Raw genomic sequence first — 9,817 nt, 5'->3', positions numbered from 1 at the left:
TCTGTATCTGTCCCCTCATTTCAACCACCCCAGGATTCTGGCTATAAACCCTTGCTGATAACTGGCTCTGTGTCTCTTTCAGCTGACCCACCAGGCCAAACAGTATCCATCCTGAGGGATACGGGAGCTGCCCAGTCTTTCATTTTAGCAGGAGTGTTACCTTTCTCTGATAAAACATACACTGGTACAGATGTACGAGTCTGAGGAATAGAACTGAGCTGTATTTAAGTACCCTTGCATACTGTCTTTTTAAAATCAGATCTGGTCACAGGCCAAGCTCGAGTTGGAGTACGGAGGGAACTGTCGGTGGAGGGCGTAAGCATCATCCTGGGAAATGACGTGGCTGGAGGTAAAGTTTTTCGTTGTCATGTTGTGTTGGATAAGCCTGAGGTGACTGTATAGCCAGATGTTGTTGCTATATATATATATATATATATATATATATATATATATATATATATATATATATATATATATAATTATTATTATTATTTTATGATTATTTTTTTAAAGGCTTTTGAAGTCAAGTATATCTGTCTGCGTATTGCAAGAAAAAGTCACAACATGAACGGGGTGTATTTTGTAGTAAGTTAGAGCCACTTAAGAGCCTATTGAACCATGCAAGATATCACAACAAGATGTTGTTGGCAAGACAGTGTAAATGCTTATCAGAGAACATTTTCACCAAATGTTTTTCTGAGCTTTGTCCAAGTTTATCCACAACCTATTCATTAAATGTGACATTATATTCATTCATTTAGCAACTCCGCATGCTGACATCCCTATGGTTGCAAACAGCAGTAAAAAGGCAAGCAGGTCAAGTAGGAAAGCCTCCGCAACTCATGGCTGGTGATGGTTTGGTTTAGGGTTGTAGTAGGTATAGATCAGGGGTCCGTTCTTCATACCTCGCTTAAATGATCTAAGATGATTTGGCAGATCCTGGATGTTTTCATCTCGATAACTCATCTCTTGCTAATTTGGTTCTTCAAACAAGTTCGTGAATCAGATTAGAATGTTTGGATAATCCGATTGATATTCAGTTATCCATTTGAGCAAAATTACATCAAATTAGCAGCAAACGGTTTGTTCAGTATGACACGCAATAACCTTCAACATTTGTTGTGAGCTGCAGGCTTTACACTTTTATTTGTCAAGAGTATTCATCATGTATTTCAATGCATATCAATGTATTTAGTTCTACATTTAGAAAAGTTTTTCTTTATTATAGTAGCCATTTTTTTAATCGGTGTAAAGAATAACTGGTTGTTTACAAAAGCATTTTGATTTTGGTTAAAGGCGTCTGCAACTTTTGTGAAGCATCAAATCACTGGCATATTAACTATCAAAACATGTTCATGACTGCATAAATGTATTATTGCTTTAAAAAAAAGTCACATATTGTGCATGTTTATTATACACAATTTGTACTAAGCGATCTAAAAAGTTCATATCAATAAGTTTTCTCTGTGCTCCACCAGGTGGCAGTCTTTGTATTTTTATTTCTAGAGTGCAGATTGCATAAGTTTTATTAATATATATAACTTTATTTATTTTATTAATAACTATAACTTTTATATTTATATATATATATATATATATATATATATATATATATATATATATATATATATATATATATATATATATATATATATATGTATGTATGTGTGTATATATATATATAGTTAAAAAAATATTTACTCTTTTCCCAAGTCTATATAACTACTACTGTAAGAAAATATCAGAATTCGGAACATACTTTCTGTATTATATTTCTTTGAACTGAGCCGATCTAATCCTGTTTATATAAATTGAACCTGCTCTAAATCAGGTTTAAGCCAGCAGAACTGTTGCTATGACAACAACTCTCGGATCAGCTTTGAGGAACGAAACGATCCTGGATCGTGTCAAATCGTCAATACCCAAATCCAGCTAACTGAGTAATCCACGTACGAAGAACGGACCCCAGGGGTGTCAAATTCATTTTAACATGGAAGAAAATGTATTCCTAAGTGGGCAGGATGGGTAAAATCATAGAATATATAACTTAAAAACAACAACTTCAAATTGTTTTCTTTGTTTTAATATTGATCAACATAAAGCATAAAGCTTGAGGCCTGAGTACAATACGATCTCACAGCAGTTTGTAACTTTTTGATTTAGTGGCTAATTCATATGAATTCATACAATCTCACTCGTACATTTTAGTACGATTTGCTTTTCCACCAATGATGGTTGGGTTTGGGGGATGTGGTTGGGTGCAACGCCTCCTTTTTTATATCGTACATTTTCATACGACTGAGTTCATACGAAATAGCCACTAAACTGACCAAACGTTATTAGTTACCTTTCCTTGAGAGAACACCTCAGTGTAGTATGGCAGGGCATACATGTGGTCTTTCTCTCTGAGAAGGCTGTCCCACTGATGGAGTTTCAGGCTTCTGGATTGGATGAAATTAACAGTTTGCAATTGCACCATCCAGTGGATACAATTGGAACAGCAGTTTCTTTTATTGAAAAATTGCATCTCATTTTTATACTTTACGGAATCATCTCGTGGGCCGGATTAAACCCGTTTTGGGAATGATCAAGCCCGTGGGCTGTACGTTTGACATATAGGTATAGACGTTTATAACTGATGTTTAGGTGTGGAGTAGGTGTAGACGTTAACAACTGTAAAGGGTACAGCGTCATCTTGCTGACAACATAGTTTCGACACATGGGTCTCCATAACTTTAAATTACACCTACTACAAGTTACGTTGAAGTCGCAATATGTAGGTTTGACACCTATTGGTCAAACTAGGTATTGCGCTCCAAATTCTAAATATTGGAGAGGTGTTTTTTTCACATGATCCCTCCTCCCATGACTTCACAGACACACATGTTGCCAGATTGATGGCAAACAGGAGTGGGTAATCCTGACGATTGAGCCTTACACTGAAAGCTAGACAGAACCACATTTTTTTGCAATTTTTTTAGCATTGTTTTTCAGATAACCAAGTATGTTCACATAGCATGTTTCTTAAATATCTGCAAAGACAAAAACAAAAAAGTATTTGGATACCTTAGAGGACTCGATAACATACATGCAGTACAAAAATAAGTGCCTAAGCTGAAGTAAAGTGAGTAAACAAATTTTATATTTAAAAATATTGTTTTATAAAAGTCAAAAGGTAGATAGCATATATGAATATTTCAAATTCAAGAATACATTGCAATAAAAAAAAAGCTCCAAGATGGAACAAATCTATTGAGTGTTGGCCTTGAGAGACACATGTACCGATACAGATGTTTCAAATTTTGACAAGTGAGATGACCCTGCGGGGCATGACAAGAGTAACACACAAAGTTCACTATCATACACATGGCGCAATGCGGCGCAAGGCGCGACGCAATTGTTGTTTTCTAGTTTCAGCTTGGCGCAAGAGTTGTTTTGACATTTCACACCACGTTGTTTAAATAGCAAAAGCATTTGCGCTCATATGTGTGCCCATTGGCATTTTGGTCTAAAAAAAAAAAAAGAGGTGTGTTAAGGTGCATCAATCAATCAATCACGCCTTTATTTGTCACTACACTTTCGTATAGCGAAATTGGACCCCCCAGACCATACACAAAACATCACACTTTTCAGTGTGGGGAGACAGATCATAGGAGGTAGCATTTAGAAACGAAGATACATTTGGAGAGTTAGGCTTAGTAAAGTGAGAAAAGGGAGAAAAACAGCCCTACCTTAGCATAAGCACACCGGCAAGACACAACATACACAAAGGGGATGGTAACAGGGGTAATGGAAAACAGTCCGTTGAGTGCGGGCAGCCAACCGGTCCAGCAGCCATTTCAGGCGCAAGTCACAGTCCCGCACACGCCCCACATGGGTAAAAGCACACAAAGGCGTTTGGATGGGGATCGGTGGTGAATGTTTGTCTGTAGATATGTTTGTGTGTGTGTGAGCCTGCATAGTCCAGTGTCCCGCAGGTGTCCTTGACAGGGGCAGGAATTTCAGAGCGTCCGCTTATCTTGCTTATCCCAGGGAGTTGTTTACTTCCAGCCGAGGCCGTCTGGCAGGAGTAAGAGGAGAGCCGAAAAAAAAGACAGTAAGATACTTCAACTTTATGTCAATATCTGCCAATTTCACAGATATTTAATGTCCATCACTCGTCTCCCGATCTGGCCAAAATTTGTTGCAGAGCCGCAAGCTTCAACTCGATGGTTTCCAATTCGCGGTCGAGGACCATAGTCTGATTCGCGACCCTACCCATCAGTGTTTCCATCAAGCCGGCCAGCCTTGTGGGGTTTTGAGCTGTGCTGACCGCTTTTATCAGTTTCTGATATCTCAGGGCCCCGCATAAGCCCATCAGCAGAAACCCTGTTATCAAAGTTCCGGATAGGTAGATATCTTCAATATCCTCCAGAGACAGAGCAGCTAGACACAGGACTCTCCACTTCTCCCACCCGTCCATCACGTGTCCAGCTGCGAGCGTCCCCGCAGGACAGCTGGGTTCCCCGGAGCCCAGCGATCTCGTTGAGAAGATGGTGTCAATTGCATTCAGAGAGCAGTTGATCAAATCCATAATTCCTTTTTCGTTTGGAAAGCAGGACAAGGAGAGCCTCAGAGATAGAATAAGACGAGACAAGAGGTGCTTGCAAGGAGAGATATGGGACGGAGCGGGAAGAAGAGCGACCGCCTTCGCCGAGAACCAAAGAAGAAGCATTGCTGGTGCGCTGCTATTTTGAGGATCTAAAGTAGTCTGTTCAATAGATCAGATCAAAGCAGGCCTATAGTCCAGCGCAGAGCGTGTTATTTGTGCGCCTCGCTTACACATTGCTTAATACACACAGGATGTAGAGCACTACACAAATATCTTTACATATAAAAAAAGAATAAAAGGATTCAAATATTTGAAAAAATATTATTTTCTAGCCTACATAAATATAAAAACCATACTTTCATGCCTTCATCTCGGGGGACTTTTTCAGTTTATGCATGACAACTTGCTGTCATAAATAATGTTATTAATATTAATAATGTTATTATTGTTATTAGCAGAATTATTTATTATATGCATATTCATATTTGTTTTATTAAAAACAAGCTAAGATTTGTCCCCCTGTTATGTTTTAGACCATATGGGGCACAGCATGTGTATTGGGATATAACTCTTTTTTTTTTTTTTGACCACACTTAGTTATTATTGTTCATTTATTCGTTTGCTGGAAATTAGAACTGAATTTAGAAATAGTTTTGAAATCTTTCCGCTTAACAAGCAAAATTAATTATTTATAGGCTAATAAATATCTGTGCATATGTCACCGACTCGGTCCCAGTCATTCCCCTCGCTGGCCAGCAGAGGCCACCATCACCGGACTTCTAGCATTACGTCATCCACTTAAACTGATAAGCACACACACCTGAGACTCATCCCGTTAATGACCCACGCTCACAGATATAAGCCTCACTCACACACCAGTCCAGTGCGAAGTCTTGTTATGCCATGTCTGACATTTCTGAGCTTTATCTCCTTGCCTGATCTCCCGTGTATTACCTGGACTTTTCCTGACTCTGTGTTGCCTTCTGCCTGCCCCGAACCTTGCTTGTACTCTGATCCTCGTCGCCTGCCCTGAACCAAGCCTGATATCTCGACTCTGAACCAGTACTTTCAGTTTGACCTGAAAGTAGATGCTTTTTTCCCGGACATACCAGCCCGGTCCGGCCCATGTGACACTCTGCAGCCCATTGGTTCTTTTCTTAATTGACATTGGGCTGGCCCAATCACAACCTCCTATTTGGGCTCTGTGTGAGCGTGCGTCGTCTGTGTGTATTTCTCAAAATAATCGAGAGTCAGAGAGAAGAAACGGAAGGGAGGCGCAGAGAAATTGTGGGAAATACACTGGCATTTCATTTAGCGCTTCTGAAGAGTTCTCCGTTCATTCTAGCACACGGCTAAAAACGCAAATCACGTAACTACACACACACTCCGCCAAGAGTAGTTCAGCAGGTGAGCATAAACCCCAGGTGAGAGTTTAGTGCATGTCGGACAGTTCATACGCTGGCTATTATCTCACTATAGTTGTTAAACGTGATATCGAATTCATCTTGTTGTCTATCTAACACCTCATGTCTTTTGAATCACTTGTTCTCAAGTAACTCTGTTTTGGCTGAGTGCAAAGATAAGCTAATATATTAATTTATGTAACCACATACACTGATTCTGCACATTAACTGATTGCTTACCTTTATCGTATACATTTATCTGTTGTTTTGGTGTCTGTTAATCATAATATCAAAATGAAAATTTTTTCCTTATATTATGTTTTCATTGTTTAGTGAAACAGCAAGCAGGATGAGTTGAAAGAGGTTATAAAGTACACTGTTCCCTTTGAAGATCTACCCATGCATTAGCAGGCAGTTTTTGTTGTTTATTATTGAAATATAGGCTGAGTGAACAGTGTATTGAATAAGCTAAATTGGCTGTAGTGTATGAGTGTGTGTGAATGAGTGTGTATGGGTGATTTCCAATATTGGGTTGTGGCTGGAAAGGCATCTGCTGCATAAAACTTGCTGGAGTAGTTGGCAGTTCATTCCGCTGCGGCAACCCCTGATAAATAAGGGACTAAGGCGAAGAAAAATAAATGAATGAATACTGTATTTTTTATAACTTAACAAATATCTTTATGGACAGTATACAGAAATTAAATTGAGATTAAAGTTTGTATTTATTTATTTCATATATATGGCTTTTGTGTTTTTAAAATAGGAGTTGATAAAAATATTGGACGTGCATAGATAGATAGCATTTTGATTAAATGTAGTGGGCCGCTCTGGCCCAAAATGCCAGGGCCGATTTTTTGCCCCAGCCCTGCCTGCCACTGATCCATGCCTGCCACATCACTCCTTGAAAGCCAGCCGCCAGCCCTTAGACCCATTCTGAATACTACTGATGTGGGTTCGCACGCAAGTGCGTGTTATATGATTGTGATTGAACTGTGTCTAATAAATATGCTGCAAATGGATCCCTTCGTGTCAGGCTACAGCATACAACACTTTTCACGTTTCATGAGGGAAAGTGAAAGTAAAGAATGAGGAGGCTCATATCTCATTCTCACGCTGTAGATGCTCTGTTTAACTGTTTTCTCTCTAGTGAAGAGTTCAGTTTTTTCACTTACAACGTCCGCCAACTTCCTGGTTTCTTCTCAAAAAACACCTAGAACTCATTAAGAGAATAAGCACAACCCTGTTAGACCATGTCCCACGGCGCAAAGCGGATTTTTCTATCCTTGAAATGGCAAAAGTGGATTTTGACACGACCTTAATGCTATTGGGCTCTGCTCTTTAGACTTTGCATATGGATTGTCAAAACAGAGCCCAAAGACTGAAGCCCTAGTGTAAAATTCCTAATCTGAAGCAGCCACATTCTGATAGAAGTGTGCCAAATGTTTGAAGACGCTGCTGAACAAGATCTGTGTCCTTTATGCTCAACAGACAATAGAGATTTGATTGTTAAGGCTTCAGTTCTGAAGAGCATAAGTGTATTGTGTGGGTTAGATGCAGCTTACTGGTTCAGATTTTATTTAATTTCAGAACAAAGACATGATTTTTCTTGTGTATTTATTGAAAACACATTAATGCAAGGTTCAAACCTAGATTTCCAACATCAGTGTCTCTAGAGCTTACGGTTTTAAACTGCACCATATTTTAGCATACATTCATTCATTATTCATTTTCTTGTCGGCTTAGTCCCTTTATTAATCCGGAGTCGCCACAGTAGAACGAACCACCAACAAGTTTTTACGCAGCGGATGCCCTTCCAGCTGCAATCCATCTCTGGGAAACATCCGGCAGCTCTGGGAAACAGCCGGCAGCTAGCTCTCTGCAACTCTCACATGGTCGCCCCCTGAAGCTAAGCAGGGCTGCGCCCGGTCAGTACCTGGATGGGAGACCACATGGGAAAGCTAGGTTGCTGTCGGAAGTGGTGTTAGTGAGGCCAGCAGGGGGTCCCCAACCTGCGGTCTGTGTGGGTCCTAATGCCCCAGTAAAGTGACGGGGACGCTATACTGCTCAGTGAGCGCCGTCTTTCGGATGAGATGTTAAACCAAGGTCCCGACTCTCTGTGGTCGTTAAAATCCCAGCATGTCCTTCAAAAAGAGTAGGGGTTTAACCCCGGCACCCTGGCCAAATCTGCCCACTGGCCTTTGTCCATCATGGCCTCTTAACCATCCCCATATTCAATTGGCTGCATCACTGTCTTCTCTCCACCAATCAGCTGGTGTGTGGTGTGCGGTCTGGCGCAAAATGGCTGCCGTCGCGTCATCCAGGTGGATGCTGCACACTGGTGGTAGATGAGGAGATTCCCCCCACTGTGTAAAGCGCTTTGAGTGCCCAGAAAAGCGCTATAGAAATGTAAGGAATTATTATTAATAATTATCCACAAATATTCACACACTACGGACAATTTAGCCTACCTAATTTACCTGTACAGCTGTCACGATTACCAGTGATTGGATTTCACCAACAATAACCATGGACTACAAATCCGCCATTTCTGGACTACATATTCATACATGCACTCTGGTCACACTCACACATGCTTCCTCATCTAGACTGATTACTCATGTTTACGACTGATTACGACTGATTTATAGCTGTTGACCTTTGCTTGCCTGACGATGATTAAACCTGCATTTTTGGATCCTACATTCAGTTGTCTGTGTCATCTCCCCGGGGTTACAACCGCATGTCTTTGGACTGTGGGGGAAACCGGAGCACCCGGAGGAAACCCACGCGAAGGCAGGGAGAACATGCAAACTCCACACAGAAACGCCAACTGAGCCAAGGTTCGAATCAGCGACCCAGCAACCTTCTTGCTGTGAGGCGACAGCACTACCTACTGCGCCACTGCCTCACCCATTTTAGCATACTTTTGAGAAAAAAATATTAATGATCCAATGTGACAAAAGTTATAAAGATTTTATATTCATTCTATTTGTTTTTTTTACATTTTAATATTAATGGAAAGCATAATTGTTTACTACATTGATTATAATAATAATTGTCATATTCCAATGAAGGATCTTGTGAGCAAAAAAGGTTAACATTACAACCATATACTATCAGAGATTTACATGTTGGGTTTTGTACTTATTTTTGTTCTTCGTCTCAGTTAAATTTCATCTGTTATATTTATTGTTTAGTTCAATGTGATCATTTATAAATATCTGAACCAGTTTTTAAAGGGTCACGAAACACCAAAACACATTTTTTGACCTGTTGACAGTGGTATATGTGTCCCACACTACTAAAAACACTATTAGGACACCTATATTTCACTAAAAAGTGTAAATTGGTTGTTTTTGCGTTATTTCAAGCAAATTCGTACTTCCGGTTTGAAACGAATTTTTGAAGCTGCGTCACGGTCATGGTGCAGACTGGACGTCTGTGCCAGAGTGAGTCTTATTACGTCTTACAGTGTGATGCATTAATGCATGAGTAAGGCTTGGTTAAAACCAATCAGCGCGCTCTATTGTGCAACTTCATTAATATTCATTACTGTCACAGTGTAGACGGCAAAGATGCCACGTTGTGTTGGCAAAACAAGCGTAAAGTGTTGCTTTTATAGTTTGCTGCAGTTAAGTTTTGTTTTCATTTTCTCTCTGTGAGAGAGACAATAACTTATGTCTCTAAGGAGGATTATTGTTTACCTGAGAACTGTTCTCATCTGCAAACGCTGAGATCCGGATTCGCTTGTAGTCTCCTCTTAAAAAAGACGCGGCTCTAGTTGCTGGTGATTGTCCTGTCTCTACAGATTTGGTAAGTGAGC

The sequence above is a fragment of the Danio rerio genome, chromosome 10 (genome assembly GCF_049306965.1).
Source record: "Danio rerio strain Tuebingen ecotype United States chromosome 10, GRCz12tu, whole genome shotgun sequence".
NCBI lineage: Eukaryota > Metazoa > Chordata > Actinopteri > Cypriniformes > Danionidae > Danio > Danio rerio.
The sequence above is the reverse complement of the archived record's forward strand: the minus strand, read 5'-3'. Positions refer to the sequence as shown.